Here is a 21329-nt window from a genome sequence, read left to right as displayed (position 1 = left end):
GACAAGATGTAAAGAGTTATGGAGGTGGATAATGGTGTTAGTTGTACAACTTTATGAATGTATTTAATACCACTAAACTGTACAATTAAAAATGATTACGATAGTAAACTTTAGGTTTGTGTATATTTTACCACAATACAAAAAAAAAATTTTTAATGGAACTACTATGCCCTGAAATTTATAAAATATTTTCCTAAAATTAAGCTAAAACTTTTCTAAATATAATAATCTCTTTGAAATTTTAATTCACTCATTATCTGCTTGTCGCCTTTGTAATTTGGTGAGTGTGTAAATTTGAGCTAATTAGAATGATTTCGGGGGAAGAGATGTTCTGAGTGAATAATCTCATGCTCCAGCTTCCAGACGTCAAAAAAATTTCTACAATTCTACTCTAAATTTGTGATGAGGAAGAAGCCCCTTATACCAGCCTTCCCATCTGAAGACTCAAAGCTTTTGGTTGGTGTAGGGAGGGGAGGGGAGGGGTGAGGAGGGATCAGGGTAGGGGTGGAGTGCAGATGGGGAAAACCAAAATTATTTTTTAAAGCACTGATCTGAAGCTTCACGAACATCTTATTTTTGTTCTCACGCTCAAGAAAGGCACAATATCCTCAGAGAGCTATTACCTGGAGTATAAGATCAATCCTGCCAGCTCCTTAATTGTTTATTGTTCTTTGAACATCTCTAACTGTTAACATCTGTCTGGTATTGAAGTGGGATGTCCAGAAGGTGAGAGAGAAGCTTTCCCAGGTTTCCAGAGCAGCCTACTCAGGAATTCAAATCAAGGGAAAATCAGTTCCTGGCTCAACTGATCACTCAAAATTATATTGGCCTTCTGGATGCAGTTGGTGGTGGTGACAATGCATCAGTGTGTCTTTGTAACTAACCCTGAACCTGTTTTTGAGAGCTCCCTCAGCACACATTGGCACAATGTCCAAATACCTTTAGTCCCTGGCTGGTTATTCTAGAGGGAAACTGAACGCCTCATTTTTTAAAGACTACTACGTAGCATTACTTGTACATATTCTTGAGGTTTGGAGGAGCATAGAGCACAGAATCTATAGAGTCATAAACTAGGTTTGAATCTCTGCTCCACTACTTTCTACCTGTGCAACCTAGAGCAGGTAGTTTAATGCCTCTGAACTTTGGTCTTTATATACAGAGGGTGCCAAAAAAAATGCACACACATTTTAAAAAAGGAAAAGTGTATTAAAATTGTAATACTCAATATGTACCGATAACAAAAGATGAGTACAAGTCACGTTTGACTTCTATAATTACAAGAGGTGCTCAAAGCAGTTACCATCAGCGTCCAGACACTTCTGATTACGGCGAACTACTGCTTGAGCAACGTTGACGAAGTGTCCACTTGTATACATTTTTTTGGCACTCCCAGTATCATCTCAGTTACACAGATGATAATATAAGCTCATCAAATGAAAGAATGATGTAAAGCTGCACTGAAATTGTAAAGTGCTTTCTAAATATGAGTTGTTTCTATTAAGAGATTTGTTAAGAGGCAGTAGTTTTAAGCCCCCCGCCCCCCCGCCCCCATAATCAATTACTTTTACTCCTTCTTTAACTATCAAAACCATACAATGGTAAATCAGTATTTTTTAAAACTCTCATTCTTTTTTATCCTCTGTACATGAAGAATTCTCATTGGATGTTTGCTCTTTCACTGGAGGATAAAATTAGGCAGACAACATCTAGTCACCTGCTTTTTGTAACCATTTTGGAAAGGTTATTGCTTTGTAATTACCCTGAAATCTTTTTTTCTTTCTCCTTTTGGTTTTCTTGTACAGGGCAGATAAAAATGAAAAAGTTTAACATTTTGGCTATTTTATAATCTTCATTGATTTCACCTTCAGTGTTCATGTATTGCTCTCCTTTCTTTTACCCGATATGTGGCTAATGCTAGAAGCTTACTGAAATGGACCTGTAGTACAAATACTGTGAGCTGCTATTTTTGTCATAGATGCCACCAGGAATAAAGCAAAAATTCCCTAATGTGTACTGTTGATTCAGAGAGACCAAGGAAAATGACCCAGAATAGTTTCCTCTACTTATGTCCACTTTTTCCTGCTCTACATTCACCCGAGGCCCTATGATCTAGTACCTAGCTCTCAATGTACCATTTTAAAATTGTGAATTGTGAACATTATGTGCCACCTAAAAATACTTTATGTAAGTTTTTGGTTGCCTTTTAAAATGGAACTATAACTCTTGTATTGTAGTCCTACTTGCTCTGTGACTCCTGAAGTATTTCTCTATTCACTGTGTTGCCTTTGAATTTAATGTATACATTTTAGTTTATCTTATTTTGTCTTATACCTTGATGTTGCTACCTTGGGGTATTTTTTTTTTTCATGTTTAATTATCCAGGCAAGACCTCAAATAACTGCAACAACAACAAAAATGAACTTAGAAGAAATGCCCTATCTATGAGTATTTTTATCTGAGTATTTTAAATATCTTTGGTTCATATCTGCCTGAACGTCATTCTTTAAAGTAATAAGAGTTTTAACTTCCCAGTATTAGAAACTTGTAAAAACATAAAATCAACAGATCCTTTCTTTATCTTGCCAAGATGATATGTGATAACTACTGAGCATCTCATTTTTTTGTCTTTTACTATAGAAGATGGTGGTGCTTTCTCTTTTTTTCAGCAGTCTTCATCTAAGAAGCTTTAGTTCCTAATTGTTTTACAAGTATGACATTTAATCAATGCTAATTCTCACAAAACTGAATTCACTACATGCATTACTGGATCTTTGTAAGTGTTTCATTATGCACAAACATTCGTGAAATATCTTTCAGTTGTTACCTTTTGATATTTATTAGACTTCCTTGGCAAAGAACACTGCCAGAGAAAATTTTAGGTGTATTCAGTAATATGTATGCAATATGTTTTTGGGAAATCCAGAAATTTGTGACATCCTAATCAATCCTGCTTTGTTTTTATTTATTTGTTTTTGAATAGGTAGATTCTGGTATAACCAGATGGTTCAGAACACAAAACATATAAAAAGGTATACAGTGAAAAGATTGTCTCTCTTCCATATCCCCCTGCCAGCGAGTTCCCAACACTATGTACACAACATGGAAATCACATTTATTCGTTTCTTAGATTTCCTCCAGATGTTCTTTATGCAAATATAAGCAAATATGGATTCGTAGTCATAACTTTCCTTTTTAAAACGAAATATAGCACTCTATACACACCCTTCTGTATGTCACCGCTTTGTTTTCACCAAAAAATATGTCTTGGGGATTTTTCCATATTGACACAAAAAGTGGTTCATCGTTCTTTATTTATAGCTGCATGATATTCTTTGTATGGGTGCATTGTAATTTATTTAACAATCTCTCATTTGTGAGCATGTGAGTTTTTTCCGGTTTTTATTTATGAATATTTGAGTTGCTTCCAGTATTTTACTATTATGAAATTACTATAATGAATTTTCTTTTACATATATTATTTTATAAATGAGTAAGTATACCTGTAAGATAAATCACAGTAGTGGAAATCTGGGTCTATGCATTCATAATGTTGATAAATATTACCAAATTGCCCTCTTTGAAGACTATTCCCACCTACAATGTATGACAGTCCCTGTTTCCCCACAGCCTCACCAATATGTATGTTATCCAATTTGTAGGATTTTGCTAATCTGAGAAGTGATTCTTTTTCTGTTAATATCACAGAGCCTTTTTTCTACTGAAGGTTTTGGTTATGGTGTATTAAAATCAAGTACATATAAATATCCCAGATTTGGGCAAATTTTAGAAATGGGTCTCTAACCAAAACCAATTTTTCTGTGGCCTGTCAGTCTCTTGGAATATGCCCACTGTAGGTAGAAAAATGGGATATCCAGATCATCTCTGGGACTTCCACTTTTTTGGGGAAATGATTCTAATTAATATTGAGACAAATGAAAAGACAATGTGGTAAAGCACTCAGATTGCTAAATTAATTCACATAGTGATTCAAGTACTCTGATATCATTAGCTTCAATTAAACATCATTCATGTACAAACAATTAAGAGCTAAAGCTTATTAGATGGATAATGTCACTAGAAAAAAAAAAGATGAATAGGGTGATCAATGCAGTAATTTACAAACATCTCCTTTTTTTCTTTGGCTGTATGGAGTTAAGAGCCAGACCTGATATGGGGTGTCTTCGGATAATTAAAGTTGAGTTATCTCCCAGTTCCACCAGAAAACTGATTTTCTGAAGTTGAAAAGGACTTCAGGTCTACCTCCTCTACACACACACACACACACACACACACACACACACACACACACACACACACACCCTATTGCTTGTCAAATTGCTCCCTAGCTCTTTAAGAAATGAGTGTGGTTCCCTTTCTTTGATGACTTACCCTCCAGAACCCAACAGACCTTTCAGAACGCACATCTGCAACTCCAATAAGGCCTTTTTGGATTTTTTCTAGTAAATGGATATTTTGATTTAATTTCAATTCATGCCTGAAATGCACATGGCAGGATTTGGCCATGAGCAGAGCAGATTGTCCTCACTGGAGATTTGGCCACAGTAACTGTAAATCCTAAACAGTTACCCGTTTTTCCCCTGAGAATCATAGAGGCAGTGGGTTTATCAATTATACATATAACATCAATTATTGATACTTAGCTTGTTGATTGGTTTTCAAGTTCTGAGACCAGAAAGGTTCTGTTGCTCCCTCACTTTTTGTACACTCCATTTTAGCTACTTTTTGAGGCTAATGTCTCACCCATCTCCCGCCATCCTCTCCCCACACCACTTGCATGCTGTTGGAGAAGGTAGAAAGCAAAGCAAATCAGATACGCAAGGACTGTCCTGTGTGCTAGGAGGGCCACTTGGGTGAGATCTCACATTCATAAAGAGCCTTGAACTTAGACTTCTACCATAATTGTGTGCCCATGTCCCAGAGACTCTTGAACAATGTTGCAAGGAGTAGGTACTTCTCTTATAGTTTTACCACGTGTATCCTTGCAGTAGATCACGCAACCCCTCGTGCACAAAGAGTAAACATTTTTTATAAATCCTTTAACCATAACACACTCTTCCAGGGGTTAATAAGTTAATTCATCCAAAGTAAATATTTAAAGTAGTCCATAATTTTGATAACCCCATTTCAGTATTTCTTTATTGAAAAATATAAAACCAATTGTCTCAAAAATTTAAAGTAGCCTCAGCCTCCTTCAACTTCCAGGAAATCCCTTGGTACTCAAGAGGGTTGCATTATGTACGTCACTATGTCTCTTAACTAAAGCTACCCAGATAACGAGATGCAGCTGTGCAGATTTTTGGAAGTGATGTTTATGGAGACAAACTGTGTCAGTTAAAACTTTCCTGGTCATATTTTTAAGAGACGCGTGTCATTCAGTGGTCCCTGGAAAGGCATTCTAAATGATAATGCAAGCATGCTGTTAATTAAAAAGTTGCCATGCTTTATGAACACCAGCATATTCACTTCAGATAAATAAAATTTATGATGTAAAATTGTACTTTTACGTGCGATGCATAGTGAGTATGTACTTTGGTGCTGAATATGGACTTCTTTGTGTAGTCAGTGAGTTCTACATGATCGCCCACGTGTAATAAATATATAATAAGGAGCAACGAGCTGTAGTTAATGCTGCAATAAGGACCTGGCCAGGCTTGACGGCCTGTCTCTCACTTAGTGAACTGTCAGTGGCTCACTGCCCTTCTCTGAGCCTCAGGGCATTATAAGATAAGGAGATTTCACTATAATTTCTCAGGCCCTTCCCAGTCCTTGAACTCTATGACCAGGATCGTGATTTCATTATTTTAAATTATTATAAAGGATTTTAATTGTTATGTGTGACTTTATTATAGGGTATGTCTATATATCTTTACATATACAGAGGATGCCAAAAAAATGTGTACACATTTTAAGAAAGGAAAAAACTGTATTAAAATTGTAATACTCAATATACACTGATAACAAAAGATGAACACAAGTCACGTTTGACTTCTGCAATTACAAGAGGTGCTCAAAGTGGTTACCATCAGCATAGTTGTAATACAATTTTTTCCTTTCTTAAAATTTGTATACATGTTTTGGCACCCTCTGTATATGTTGGTCAGGAATGCATTCAGAACATTTATTCAACAAATACCTACTGAAAACCTACATGGACTAAGACACATAGACAATATATGCCAGGCCCCCCTGCTCTTAGTGGAGTTCGTTTTCTAGTGGAAGAGATAGGCTCTAGGCAAGCAAATAAATAGAAAGGTCAGGTAGTTTTGGATATTGGAAAGAAAAGAAAAGAAGTTAATAGAGAGAGAGAGAGTTACTTGGGAAGAGAGAACCAAATTGGAAAAGGATTCTCAGGGATGAAGAGATTACATTTTAGTAAGATCAGAATAAGAAGAGGTTGGTTGTGCAAAGGCCTGTGGAATAATGTTCTAGGGGGAAGGAATCGCAAGAGTAAAAGCTCTAAGGTGAGCATGACCCTAGCATGGTCAAGGAGCAGGAGGCAGGCCAGTGTGGCTGCAGTGCAGTGAATGGAAATGAGGAAGCCACAAGACAAGGGGAGAAAGATGGATAGGGGCCACGTTACACCTGGCACCATGGTCAGATGTCTGGATGTTACTCTAAGTGTAATGGTCAGCCTCTGGAGAACTTTAAGCCAAAGAGTAATGTGATTTTGTTTGTTTGTTTGTTTGTTTGTTTGTTTGTTTGTTTGTTTTAAAAGATAACTTTGGCAGTCTTGTGGGCAGTAGATGGGCAAGTTCTGGAGTCTGTTTCAATAGTGCAGAGAGGTGATGTGGCTGAGATCAGGGTCATGGCAGTGTAGGTGGTGAAAGGTGAATGGATTGAGCATATAGTCTTAGAGCAAGCCAGCAGATCTTGCCTACTGATTCGAGGTAGAACGTAAGGGCAAGAGGTAATCCAAGATATCTCAGAGATTTTTAGCCTGAGTAACTGGTAATCAATCATTCTATTTTGGACATGTTAAGATTGAAATGCCTTTTTGATATTCAAGCAGAGATGCCAGATAGACAGCTGTATATCCTGTCTGGGGCTCGGAGGGAGGTCATGGCTGCAGAGATAAATATGGGGAAGTCATTAGCATTTAAAGGCATGGAGATGAATGAGATAAGGAAGGAGGTATACATGGAGAAGGAGGGACGTATTTGTATTTGAGGTAAGAAAGAGACAGAGGGAGGGGAAGATAGGAGGGCAACCCCAACCGAGGCTGAGAGGTGTTGTTGGTGAGGTAGGTGGGGCGCGGGACCATCTGGTATATCCAGAGCCAAAGGCACAGAGACATTGACTCGCTTCATTGCCAGAATGTGGAGAATAAAGAGATCAGGGAATTTTTTCTTTAATAACTTTAAAAATGATGTGTCTTAAGATATGATTTCTAGAAAATCTTCTGAGAAGAGTGTGGGCTTCCTAGACTGCATTTTAAGCGAGTGCTGTTTCTATAGTTTTAAGCTCCAGGATGTATAAGCATATTTTTTATGCTTGCACAGAATAAGCCTAAATCCAATGAAAAGTAATTGCACCCTAATAGTGATTCAGGAAAAGAGAACAAATCGGTGTGCCTTGGGCAGCCTTCCAACAGATCTCTTCCTAGCTGGGAGGTGATTTATAATACCCAACATTAATCGCCTTTTTTGCCATATTTCACTTTTTAAAATAAAATTTTGTAGCAAGAAATTAAAAAGTTCTTCTTTTTCATAATTGTTGCCAAAATGGATTATGATACCACCCCGTCCTATGTCATCATTTATCATGTAAAGCAAGGGGACTCGTGCATATTTATTATTTGGAAGGGGTGGCTGCCTTGTTATTCATTTGTTTCTCAATTTATCTAATTAAAATTCTGAACTGAACTGTAACATGTAGGAAACTTTCTATGTGTAGACAGAATGTGCATGTCAGTTGGGCTGTGTACAAAAGAATGTCACTGGAGATACTTAATGGAACAAATACAAACCAGAATTGTGCAATTAGTGATACTTATGCATAAAGGATCATATGAGCAAATCGTCGCCTTCATTCTAACCTGAAGCTCTACTAGGAGCGTTACTTCTAGGGCCAGCAGAACACTGTAAAAGTGGTTATGTAATAAACAATATCCTAGTATCATAAAAGAATAAGCATCTGCCCACCTTCTGTGTCTAGTTTAAGGGACTAAGTGATACATTTGGGAGGATTTACCTTATTTTAAAGATATGCTTTATACTTAATAGGTTTTATGTGTATTTTGGGGATTATTTAGCTATGCTTTTTAGGAGTCATTTTTAGCCTTCTCAGAACTCGTCTCTACTTAATTCAATTACATGTGAACAGCAGTGTTTTTGTTCTCTGTTGTTTGGGTTCTGTCATTGCCTCATAATAAAATAAAAACAAATGAAAAAGAAAAATTCTAGATTTTTAAAAATCTCCACTTGCATTATTTTTATTTCTACTAAATATGGTCAATTAACACGTATCAAATGCCCAAGAATTCCATGAAATCATACCAGGCCAAAGTGGCATCGAGAAGTTAGTATTATTGAGCCTGTGCTATATACCAGTGTCTCTACATTCATTTTCCCAGTTAATTCTCACAAGTTTGTAAAATAGATATTGTTATCCCCTTTAGAGAGAGGAGAAAATCGAAGCTTAGAGGACTTATGTAACTTGCCCAAAGTAAATGGAGAAACCCGGGTTCAAACATTTTATGAACGTAAAGCCTGTGTACTTTCCACATTACCATGTTAACTCTAAAAAAGAACCCATATCCCGACATTCAAATTGTTTGCAGTCAGATTAGCCAAGTAACAGTAGGCATTGCCTCAGTATAATATAAAGATAGTATGTGCATGCACTCTGTTGCTATAAACCTTAAGAAGAAAAGTTCTAGAAGAAAAATAGACTCATCTTCTCTCACCTGTTTCCAGTGGGTTTATCTTTGCTGACGGCAGAAAACACAAACGTGGTAAATGTATGCCGCCTTTATATTTATAAACTTTGTAGAAGGCCTACATGATTCACAGTCTAAATGAGAAGAGATCATTTAGTGCATGTACATCCATCCAATCCTTAAGTTTCATAAACATTACTCACTGAACAGCTCCCCCTCTAATGATTCTGAGGGCTCATAGAATGAGAGTTCAGCGTTTACATTATACTTCATCTCAATTACATACAAATATGCAATGCAAGAAGGAAGTTCTGGGGTCCAAAGAAAAAAGATAAATGAAATGGAAAAAGATGGTTGAATTATGCAAGTTGTTTGAGGCTTTCTGGTATTTCTCCACCAAATGTAACACTGTTTGTTTCAATTAAGTTTGTAGATATTTTACAGAGGTAGCAAAGCTTTCCACTTGGTTTAATAAAGAATTTGTTGACCTAATAGATTTTTAGCTAAACTCCCTCATAATTGGAATAAAAACAGTATCCCTTGAAATCGTTTCCTAGAGGAAAGATGCTGACAGGAGTAGCACAAGTGATGTTTACATATTTCAGTTTTATGGTCACTGTTTACATAAATGTGACATTTTTCAGATAATTTACAAATGCTTTTACTTATTTCAAGCAATACACATCCCTAATTGTCAAATAAGAAATATCTGAGCTTTATTGTACCCAGAATAACCATTATATGTTTACTCTTTCTATCACAATAAATATCTAAGCTTGTGTTAAACAAAATAGAAACCAATAAAGGCTGCAGTTATACCACAGTGGAGAAATGTAAAGGCGAGCTACACTTAAAAACAGAGCCCAGATTGCTCAAAAGATCTATGACACACACATAATATTTCTTACCTGCTTCTTTATGCAGTAGATGTGGAGACAGCACATGTCAAATGGTAATCATGCCCGCCTCTACAAGGTCTGCTGTACTGTACTTGAACTATTCACTGTGGACTACTGAGATAAATTCCTCACATAGCAGTCTGTTCTTCTATAAGCTGTGACCCTGCGTTACATGTTTATAGGCTGTCTCCAAGCTAAATTACAATTTCTTTTAAAGCATCTCTTGATACAATGTGGCAATCCTAGCTGTAGAATTCCAAAGTCTATGAACCATATACATTCATGCACAAAGTTGCATATAATAAAAGTTGAAGATTTTGAAAAATTATATAAGCTCTATACCTTTGTCTTGCCATTAGCCCTAAGCTCTTGGCCATTTTACTGAAGGGCTCAGTAAGAATTCACTGGGGTAAGGATGGTGGTCTCTAATGTCTGCCCATTGTATTTTGCCCTGCAAGGTAAAAGAGAAGGGATGTCTTAAGGTTAAGGGACCCTCGGAATTCTCTTATCCATATGTGTACTTTTTCCTAAAAGTGCTCACAAATAGATACATATGTATGGATGATTACATCTATGAAATAAATATGTACACATGATATATGTGTACATATGCATATGTGTATAGAAATAGATATAGATATAGTTATCTACCTTTCTGAATGTCTCGTACAGCATTGATACACCCTGATCTAGAAATTTTGAACAATGTTTACATTGACATATACAGTGCTTTGCCTGTCACTCAGTCAATATTGGATTTCATAAAAATCTAAGTTTTAAAATATACTGTGGCTCAGAGTTAAATGCTTTGCAATACCCTTCTAAAGCTTTGACAATGTAATTTTAAAATACCTTAAGGCAAATGATATGGCAGATGAGAATGAATCTGAGAAAGTTTCAGTTATCATAAATGAACCTCCTCTAAGGTGTTATTGCTAATAGAATCCAATAGTTTTACATGATTACTTTGTGATTCAAGTGTCCCAAAGCAGACGCAAAATTTAGTAATGAAACTGACAAACAGTGATGAAAGGAAAGGTTTCTTTTATTCTAGGTGTTTGTAAATGTCAGTAACTTGTTAATTGGAAAATTGGAAGAGTCCTGCTGAGTATAATGCTACAAAATTGTTCAAAATTAAACATTCACATTTTGTGGAGTTGAATTATAATTTCCTTGTTTTCCTAATTAACTATAAAAGCTGAATCTTTGTTCAGGCAAGATTTATGGGAAAAAGTACTGAAGTAGATGAAGCAGACATAACCCAAGGAGATTTAGACAAGCAAGTAATTCATGAGGAAATTATATTTCTGAATAATTTGTCTCAGAAGCAAATGAAGATAATTTGATAGTCTTTGGACTATTAAATCTAGGTACCTGGGTTTTAATTTTTGTTTTGCCACTGACAAATTGAGTCATAATAGACCATTTAATATCAGTGAATTTCCCAACTAAAAGCTCAGCAAATGATAGCTCATAGCCATGAAAAAAAGAAATGTCAAAAAAGAAATGCCTCTTTGTTATGATAGAAAGTAGGAGACAGGTTTGGGCAACACTCAGGTTGCTTTACAGTGGTCAGATAACAGACTTTCCTCTTGGTTAAGGGTTGTTTTGTTGTGCAAACTCTTTATTGAGGCAGTGCAGCAATATTGGGAAAAGAATGGTTGTTGGTGTCAAGCAGACCTGGGTTAGAATCTTGTCTCGGCCACTTAGCAGCTATCCAGCCTTAGATTTTGAACTTCCCTGAGCTTCAGTTTTCTCCTCTGTAAAAATGGGGATAATGATATCTATGACTATAAAAGTAAATCCCTGCTCAGAGGAGTTCATACTGTACAGATAAGCGGGTTGATGCTTACAACTTGATGTTTACAAGTTGATATAGTAAGTGCGATTATGGAAACGTATTTGTTGCCATGGGAGCCCCCCATCTATCACTTAGCTTCCTCATCCACCAGATAAAGGGATGGAACCATCAGCTCTTAAAGTCAGAGCAGTCCTGGTGTTTTATGGACACTTTTCCTCAATCCTCACAGCAATCCGATGAGGTAGGTTCTAGTTCCACTTTATAGGTGAGAAAACTGAAGCTCAAGGGTAGGAAGTAACTTGTCCAAGGTCACACAGCTAGTAAGTGATAGACCAAGATGAACCGTGAAAGTGGCATGACAGTAAAACTCAAACGCTTTAAAAATAGGTTTAGTGTTTTCCATATAAAAATTACTTTTCGTCTAACACCCTTGTAAGGTATTGTCTGTGTGATCACTGCCTCTCACTCTAAAACCAGAGAATATCCAAAGCATAGCTTTAAATAATGAAAATCACAGACTCCCTGGATTCTGACAGCCACAATAAATCCCGCTTTAATCATGCATTCAAAACATATGTCATCTGTTTGATAAGCAGTCATCTGCTATGGCTTGACCTAGCAATGAATTAATAAAGCAAAATATGTGACAACCCCAGGAATATGTATAAAATATATTATCCCCAAGGGATCCACGTGTGATTCTCACCTCCACCCTACTGGCAAGAAGGTTTTGGTTCTAAAATGGTGTGTAATGAGACTGGCTCACACTTAGAAATTGGGCTTAAATTTGGTAATTTTCAAAACTAAAATCTATAAAAAGTGAGTTCAGAGATAGGTCCTGACGTGAACCAAGGCCAGAAAAGATGACAACCTTGCGGGGGAAAATATTCCTGTTAGGTCTGTTAACCACCTGGATTTCAAAAACTCCCTGTGAAATTTTTGAGTCTAGCAAAAAGTACTCAGCCATCTGCCCAGCAATTCTGACGCAGAGAATTCTGAGCCTGAAAGTTGACATTGCCCACCCCTACTCTGGAACCACACTATATGTAGAAACAGCCTTGGAGAGCCAGAGAGAGAAGAAAGACTCCATGATCTCTTTTGCCAACCACACAAGTCTCTCCACCATTTTCTTCGTTGCATTGCTAGATGTCGCCTGGTCCAAGATTTATTTTCTCCTTCCAGCTGCATGACGCTAATGAAAGGTTTGAAATATTGTACGCAGCAGGCTATGAGCGTGTTGTCTGGAATACTAAAGGAGAAATGAGAGTATCCCACTATTTATTCATTTTAAGATGATAAACCACTTGTAGGTACCAGTTCATAAATGCTCTATCAGTTGAGAATGTTGGCATAGAGTTTGAGTTAGAGAGATAAATTCACCCAGATTTCATCTGAAATGCTTAGAACTTCTTGGCTAAAAGGCATTCTTTCAAGTGATTTGTTTATGTGCCAGGAAAAACCTTGAATCTTATATCGTAAATTAAACCAAGAATTCATGACAAGGAAGTGAGATCTGAAAACTGGGAGAGGGGTGATTTTTTTTTTTTCTAACCTGAAATTCTAGGAGATCTTCAAATGTAGCGTCACATCCCTGTATCAGGGATTTGTAGTCACCCAGAATAAACCCAGTAGTGACTACTATGTGAAGGAGTGCCTCTCTTCACACACACACACACACACACACACACACACACACACACACACACACAACACACACACACACACACACACACACACACGGTCCAAAAAAGTATGTGAATCTAATTTTAATAAATAGTATATATCCTGATGGTGAAGAGCAATGTCTAAAGGCATGTAAGTTAAAGCTTCATTTCTTCACTTTGCTTCCCAGGTACATTGAGGCACATCATTTCATCTCTATAAGCCTCGTATCCTCGTATTTCAAACAGTATAATTAATTGTAGCGATGCAATTACATTGCTGTGAGGAAGCCCAGTGCTAGGCATGCAATACACCCACCCTGCTCTAGGCTTCATTATCGTATTAGTTCCTCTTAAATGCACCATGGTGAACAATGGCAAGTTCTTCCTTAAAGCCAGGACTCCTTTTGTAAAATGAATTTATCTTTTCCTGTTATTTTAAAATGTCTTAAGTTGTTGTGAGAAGAAATAAGAGTGCACATCTAAAAGACCTAGACTCATACTGGCCTATAATGTGTGCTCAATAAATGTGAGCTATAATTGTTACAGCGTGATAGTATTATTGACAGAAAGTCTTCTGGTTGACTCAAGTGTTCTTGAACTACTTGTTAATGTGCACACAAAGGCAGAAGTAAAGGTCTGTAAGAAAATGTTTGGATTACGTGTAGAGGAGACCAGTGACATTGACACATAATGAAAGAAGCATCTAAAATGTTATAAAATTATGATCAAACTAATTTTCTCTGCATAATTTACATCCCTTATGTACAACCAGGGGTTTAACCTGAAGATTACTTTCCTTCACCTACTCTGTGCTCTGATAACTTCTGACTCAATCCATTTTCTCCATTACCACAAAGTCTCATTTCTCGTTTCACTGTTTTGATTATTAACTAAAATAGACTCCTGGACAAAGCTTTGGTTTTCTTCAACATATTGGAAACATCCTCTCGAGCATCGTTTCTAAGGCCAGTACACACGTCAGCATGAAAGAGGGAGTTAGGAGTCACACAATGAGTCTTGGCACATATAGGCAGTCACATATGGTTTTTGTGCCTTGGTCCAATCAATGACACTAAGGACAATAGTCTGTGCTCTAGTTCCGAAATGTTACTCAAGGTTATAAATACACACTCTTCATTTTCCCCTTTCTATTACTCTGGGATGGTAGAGATAGAAACAGGTCTTCAATTTGTATATTGGAAACTGAGTCTGAACAGTGGTGGTAATACTTTTTTTTTTTCCAGTTTCATTTAGAAATTTGCCAGCAGTAGTGACTATCTGATCACTGATTTGTATAAATTTACTTGCCAGTAGTTGACGTTTGTTTCAGTTTACACTATACTTGGTTAACAGGGAAAAAGAAAAAAGAAAAAGAAGGAAAAATACTGAGCCACTGACTAGGTTTGAAAGTTGCCTAAGTTACAAGATTTCCTCGTGTCACTGACTATCAGAGCAACAGGTGAGGGCTTTAAAGGCTGTTTTCTCGATAGTCAAACCTAGACTGGAATGCTCCACCCCACAGGTATACGTGAATTTTTTTTTTTATAATGACATCTAGTGTTCATTCATACACCATAAAATTTAGAGCTCCTAAAGTCATCTTGATTGCATTTTGCTTCCTCTTATTTTTTAACCAATCTTGACTTTAGTGACTATTATACTAAAATCTTCGAAATATAGAAACCTTTGCAGTAATAGCATATAAAAGAAGGGTTCTTGGAGAGCCGTGATTTTACAGAAAGCTCCATCTTTTTCTCTCTAGCTTACAGTAGAAATGAAAAAATATATATATGTCCCAGACAAGGGTCAACAAAAGAAATTAATGATCACAGTTTTGAAGCTGTGACCACTGTTATAGGAATGTTAAAAAAGAAAACATTCTCAGTCTTTTCAATGAAGACATTTTTACATTTTGCTTCAGGAGTTATCTCAAAAAAACAAAACAAAAAACATCTATGTACTATTTAAGATTTCCCCCCCCAAAATTTACTCCAGTAAATTGTTATCAATATGTATCACCGTGACTTCTTAATTCCATATTATTCATTGGTTAAACAAATTGGGGGGACCTTAATTTCTCTAAATGTCTTATTTATTTCTATTAATCTTACCATCCATCTCTAGTTACTACTACATGAAATCATTGATTCCTATGAGTCTCCAAGAATACTTAGATATGGTCTCGCTTGTTGCTGCCCACATAAATGCAGACTTTTTCCCTGACAAAAGGTGCAGTTTTTAAAGAAGAATGAACAAATGTGGTTTTAAATAGCCGATACTCACTACCCTGAAGTAATTCATATTTTTCACCAGATTATTATTGTAATGTTAAGAACTCATTCTATGTATATTTCATAGCTGAGACGCCGAGAACTTCAGCTGGCATAATCTAAGGGGTAAACCAAAGATTTAAATGATGTGGCCCCCTTACATATAGAAAATGTAGAAGCTGTACTGAATTTAAGATTTTAATTTTTTAAATTAGGATCTGATATGGAAATGCAAGTGAGCTTTACATCATGGAGTCCATCCCTCTAGATATGTTCATTCTTGGTGATGAGGCCAGTCTATGACTGCTGTGACTCTTGCTCATCTGTTCTTGCTGGAAACAATACTAGGAAGAAGCATAGGAGTTTTCATTGTGATTCAGACACATGAGCAATAGGAATGCCAGAGGCAGAAAATGTGCAATTTCATGCTCATTAATTTCAGAGAGGATTTACAAATTAACCTGGCTCGAGAAATTACTTTTCCAAAAGGCCTGTAGGCACCACTGAGCAGCCCAGTTACCACAGAACACTTCCACAAGGTTGACCAGATGCTCAGGGATCACAGCAGTTTTATTTATCTGCGCATGAAGACCAAAGGTCAGGTTCTGTGCTGGAGACCTTCCTGGTTCCAAGAGAACTGCACAGATGCAAGGAAGACTCTACGTCTGAGGAAAGAGTGTAAGGAGATAGATAGTACTGTGGAAGGTTCTTCCCACATGTCCCTAACATGAGGTAGAGCATAACTTTTCATTTTCAGTTGTCCTTTGCTAGCGAGGGAGTAATAATTCAATACTATTTCCTCTCTCCACCCTAAAGTACAAATTGGCTAATCAGTTATTATTGCAATTAATCAACCCCTCCAGGTAGCCTGACCTTAAGTTGTATCCAGTTATCCCCCATAAATAAGCCATTTTAGAATTGTTAAAGGATTTACAGTGGCTCAAGAGAATATGGAATTCACTCAAAACCATAATATTGCAACATTTTCATTTCCACTTGAAGAAATCATTCCATGAGCAATTCGAAACTTACAGTATTTGACTCCCGGGGGTAATATGGAAGCTATTCTGCCAGCTTCTTTGTGGGCTGCCACTGACACAATCAGGTGACAATCAGGACAGATGTATCCTCATTACCTGTGCCATTGCTGTTAGTCAAATCAATTGGATCAGGGCTTTTCAAACTTTTATGTTCATACAAATTACCTGGAGGTCTTGTTAAATGTGGTCTCTGATTCCATAGGTGTGGGGTAGGGCCTGAGAATGTACATTTCTGGCAAGCTCCCCGGTGATGCCCATGCTGTTTGTCCATGAGCCACATTTTGAGTTGCAAGGAGCTAGGTCATGAAGCAATGAGGGAGGAAAATTTTCTTGCAAGACAGGCCTTTAACCATAGGAGCTGTATGGTTGACATTCTTTCTAGATGTAATATTTAATTGCTGAAATGGTTGTGTAAGTGTGATTAATATAATTTTTGAGGACATCTATCATTGTGAAGAAACCACTGTACATTTGTTTTAAAAATGAAGTTGTGGTTTGTTTGGATGATATATATATTTTTAATGTTCAAAAGCAAAATACCAGATTCCCTTTAAGAATATAAAGCACCTCTGTGTCTATATTATAAAACTATAAGAAACCCTACAGAGTCAAGAATAGACATTTATGCCACGCAAATGCAAAACAAATAACAAGAGAGGAGGGAAAGTAGACCATTGGAGGGCGAAATCATCTCTTAATAGGAAAGAGACTATAATGGAGCTGCGTGCTGCCTCTGCCTCCTGCCATCAAGCTCAGATCATTCTCACTCCCTTCTCATTTAAAACTGGTTGTGTGGACCACTTTATCCCATTAGGAAAGGAGATGAAATTAATTCATTCTCAATGAGATCAGTTGTAAGCAGCTATCTGTCATAGCCTCTATATGCCAAAGTAATAGAGCTGAGATTATGTAGGACCGAGAAGCCTCTGATCCTAGGAAAGATTGAGGGTGCACTTTTTTTGTATGACTCTAGAGAAGGTGTTATTTTAACCTGGGATTCAGAACTGTTTTGGATTGAAGAGGAATCTTTGAGTTTGCATTTCTTTATATTATGCAGGACACTGTGCTTGTCGTTAGTTATACATTATTTTAACAAGAAGATAAAGACATACTTAAGTTCTATTATCAAAACCCTTTGACAGCTACCCTTCAGGAAATCTTGCTTAAATTTTGGTGTGTCATGAAACCATCAAGGCAGCAAACTGAACTGGAGATCTAGTGTCCACAGGATAGAAACAGCCAACCTACTATACATTCCTGCGGGGCTGAGATCAAATGTTCACACGACCTGAGTACAGAAAGGTTATGGTCCCACACCACACAAAACTTCCATGTTAGCTGAAAATTAAAATAGCCTGTTTCTTGATTTTTCTGATTGTAAAATTCTAGATAAATTCATTGCAGTAGAGCTCCCTTTCCCATCCTATGCCCCACCTCCACCAGTATCCCACGCCCATGTTCATTTTCCTCCGCAGCTAACGAAGCATGTGTTCCTATCTCAAACCTATGGGCTAATAAGAATTCCTCAATCACCATTCTACTTAAAGTTTTATCTTTTATCCAAGTAATTCTTAGTTTGCACATAGTAGGCACTAAAATGTGTGGAATGTAATTGACCTCAAGGGACAGATTATTTCCTTCACAATGGATTTCATTTTGTTCATTCATGAAAAATAAGGGTTTTCTTCTGAGTTCATAATGACGTGCATGAACATTGTGGCATGAACTGCCTGTCTCCCCGCTGCTAGGAAGTGGTCATAACGTTTAATTGCACAAAATGCCTTTTATTTTTTCCCTAATCAAGAAGTTAAGGGATCTGCTGGCTTAGCAGGTGCCTCAATTGTGCGTAATTAGTTGCTAGGAATTGTTTAGCATCCGATGATTAGTCTCAGCCAAAGGAAATTAAATTTTTTTTCTTCAACGAAGCCCTGAACACAGCCAGAGATTCTTGAAACCACAGCCATATCTGGCTCCGCTGGGAAGCCCAGACTCTGGGAATGGGAGAGGCAGGAGATGGAGAGACGAGAGCCAGCCTGATTATACATGGAAGCTATGAGATGCCAGGCAGCCATTCGAGGTTATGACGTGAGGGGACCTGACTCCATTCCTCAAGATGTGATTCAGCGCCGACATGATGCAGAATGAAGCATTGCTCCTCAGGTGCCCGATGTTTGCTTTCCACGTTTATAACACCAGCTTCACTTGCAACATGTAATGAGAACAAATGATCTGTTTGCCCCTCCTGTGTTTGGCACATGAGGAGACTGGGCAAAATGGAGGAAATGAGAAGGACAGATGGTCCCCACCCCCCATTGTACTACTTCTGTTTCAAGTATATGCTTGACTAAGCCCTTTCTGTGCCTCTGTCAGTGTCAAGTCTCCATTTAATGGAGGGGATTTTCCCTTGCCTCATGGGATGTCACTGTAAAGGAGATCCGTGCTGTTCCTTGTTATGACCAATATGCACCCCCCTGTGACAGTGTGTGGCCATCATCGGTGACAGTGATTATCTATCTGCTAAGATGTCATTAGAAGAGGCCAATGGTTCTGATACCCTGAGATGCACCTAATGTTGGCTTGCAGCATTCCTTTCAGCGAGTACTAGCTCCCCAGCTGAATGTCTGCTTTGCCCCTAGAGTGAATTTCAATAAGGATCCCTTGTTCAGTGCTCCATCATCAAAACCAAGCCTGAGAGTCTGGTATGAAAAATCAGGATTCTTTTATTTAAAGGCATTATTTTAGGGGTTGTTCAATAAATTCTTCTGTAGTCTAAATGAAAGTTAAAGTAAATACATTTTAATGTGTAGTAGTTTTACAAAGAGTCAGATTTTTAACATTCCATAAGTCAATACTTAATAGCTGTTGGTTGATCATGTGACTTTAAAAGGGATAGACTATAAACCTAGAAAAAGAAAATAGGAGGGAGGGTAGCTCATAGCAAATGACTTTTTTCAGGTTGCTTCTTTACAATAAATGCTTTAGTTTGAAAAGTTGAATATAATTCATTCATCTATCAGCAACTATTCAATGAACACTACACAGTTTGAATCAAGAGATGATTTTGAGTAAATCACCTCCTGAGACTTGATATTCATTCTGTGACGGCTAGCTTTTTCTAAAAGGCCCCTGATGCCTCCTAGAGGTTTAAAATAAAGAGATGTTCCTAGGAAAAGTTTCTTGGAAAACAGACGTTAAATGTTACCATGCTGCTGTGTTGCTATGCTCTCCTTCAATTGCATGATAAATGTTGCCAAGATCTGCCTCACTTACTTCCATCACGATTACCATTCTCACCCTGGTTGACCCTGGCAAGCTATTCTTAGAGAATATGGAAACTATTTCAGTCTGGTCCTTTGACCAATATCACTTATGGCATCCAGATAATTGTCTCCTTTTGTGTATGTTCAGTAAGAACACTCTGAATACAGAGTGAAGGTGGGAGCTGGGGAATGGATATTACAGACCAGCCAGGTAGCCATCTCTAATTTAGTTTCAGCCTTTTAAGGGTGTGCCGAACTAGACTATCTCAGCTCTATTTCCAAATATGGAATAAATAGAAAGCCAGTTTTACCAGGGTTGACTACTTCTGTAATGCAAACTGGGTAAATTTCTGAAGAAACGTCTCCTTAAAATAGAGTATCAAGTGCAAAACACCTCAGTGTTTCCTGTGCAAATCTCTTATTGCCCTTTAAGAAATCTAACAGTAGATTTAACCCAGGATTTTAATTGGCTGGACTCTTGACAGGTTGAAAACTGAGGAAAACCTTTCCAGATTCTGTACCTAAAACTGGTTGTTAGGATTTGTATCTCCTTCTCAGTGGTCTGTACTCATAAATGTAGAGTATCAAAGTTTTGGGTAATAAAAGGAAATGCATTTTAATTGTTTTTATAAAGAATCTAGATTTGAACATATAGTAAATTTGTTTCAATAGCTACAATATATCTATAAAGCATATTGCCTGGTTATTAAATCAACACTGTGAGAAAAGCACTCAAATACTCACGTGAAAATGGTGGGGCAAATGGAGACTTCTGTAATGTAATGCTTACCTTTTGTTTTGTGGTTTGTGATTATATTCAAAATTGCATTTGCAAAGGGAACAGTCAAAGACCTAGGATACTGCTTCATAAGCAAAACTGGTGCTGTGATTGTATTGGTATCTGGAAGTTCGTAGTTTATGGTTGGAAGAATATAAAGAATTGTGTGACAAATGGAATATAAACATGAAACAGTGTGACTTCCATTTTTTAAGTTAATTGCCGTTTGCAGCAGTGTTAATCTTTCTTTTTTTGTCATTGCTTTTAAAGACCTTGTTAGTTTTATGAGGAAATCGTGAATCATTTCAACCAGAAGTACATGCTAGAGAGGAATCAAGTTCCTTAATTTTGAAACACAAACCACTTAGTTGGGAGATTTAATGTTTTCAGATGACAAAGCCTTGTTTCTGAATTAAATCCTTTTGCATTTAATAGTTCGCTATGCACAATATGATTCTTGAATGATTTCCTATTATAACAACAGTAACAAACCAACCTTATAGTGTGTCCAGAGGTAACATTTGGGTCATCTAGTTTGACTCTATATGCTAGACTATTATTTTACATTATATTTGCTCAGTCTGTGTACATCCTAATCTTGAAAATGTTTAAGTTTGTTACTCAGACATCTCTGTTACTTTACACCGATGTCCCCACGCAAACTAGGAAGAATTCTTCCTTTCTATTTACCCTAATGATTTCAACGCCAGATCATTAC

General features: G+C 37.2%; 1 protein-coding gene across 13 annotated transcripts in view; it reads left to right on the top strand.

The window, feature by feature from the left end:
• The window catches only part of GRIP1 (glutamate receptor interacting protein 1), a 622932-nt gene that overhangs the window by 435464 nt on the left and 166139 nt on the right, over window positions 1–21329 (top strand). The gene's annotated exons all lie outside the window — the stretch shown is intronic.

This window comes from Rhinolophus sinicus, chromosome 1, assembly GCF_057876585.1.
Source record: "Rhinolophus sinicus isolate RSI-liver-muscle chromosome 1, RSI-T2T, whole genome shotgun sequence".
NCBI classification, from domain to species: domain Eukaryota; kingdom Metazoa; phylum Chordata; class Mammalia; order Chiroptera; family Rhinolophidae; genus Rhinolophus; species Rhinolophus sinicus.
Note: the sequence above shows the minus strand (reverse complement) of the source record. Positions and strands in the feature narration are given on the sequence as shown.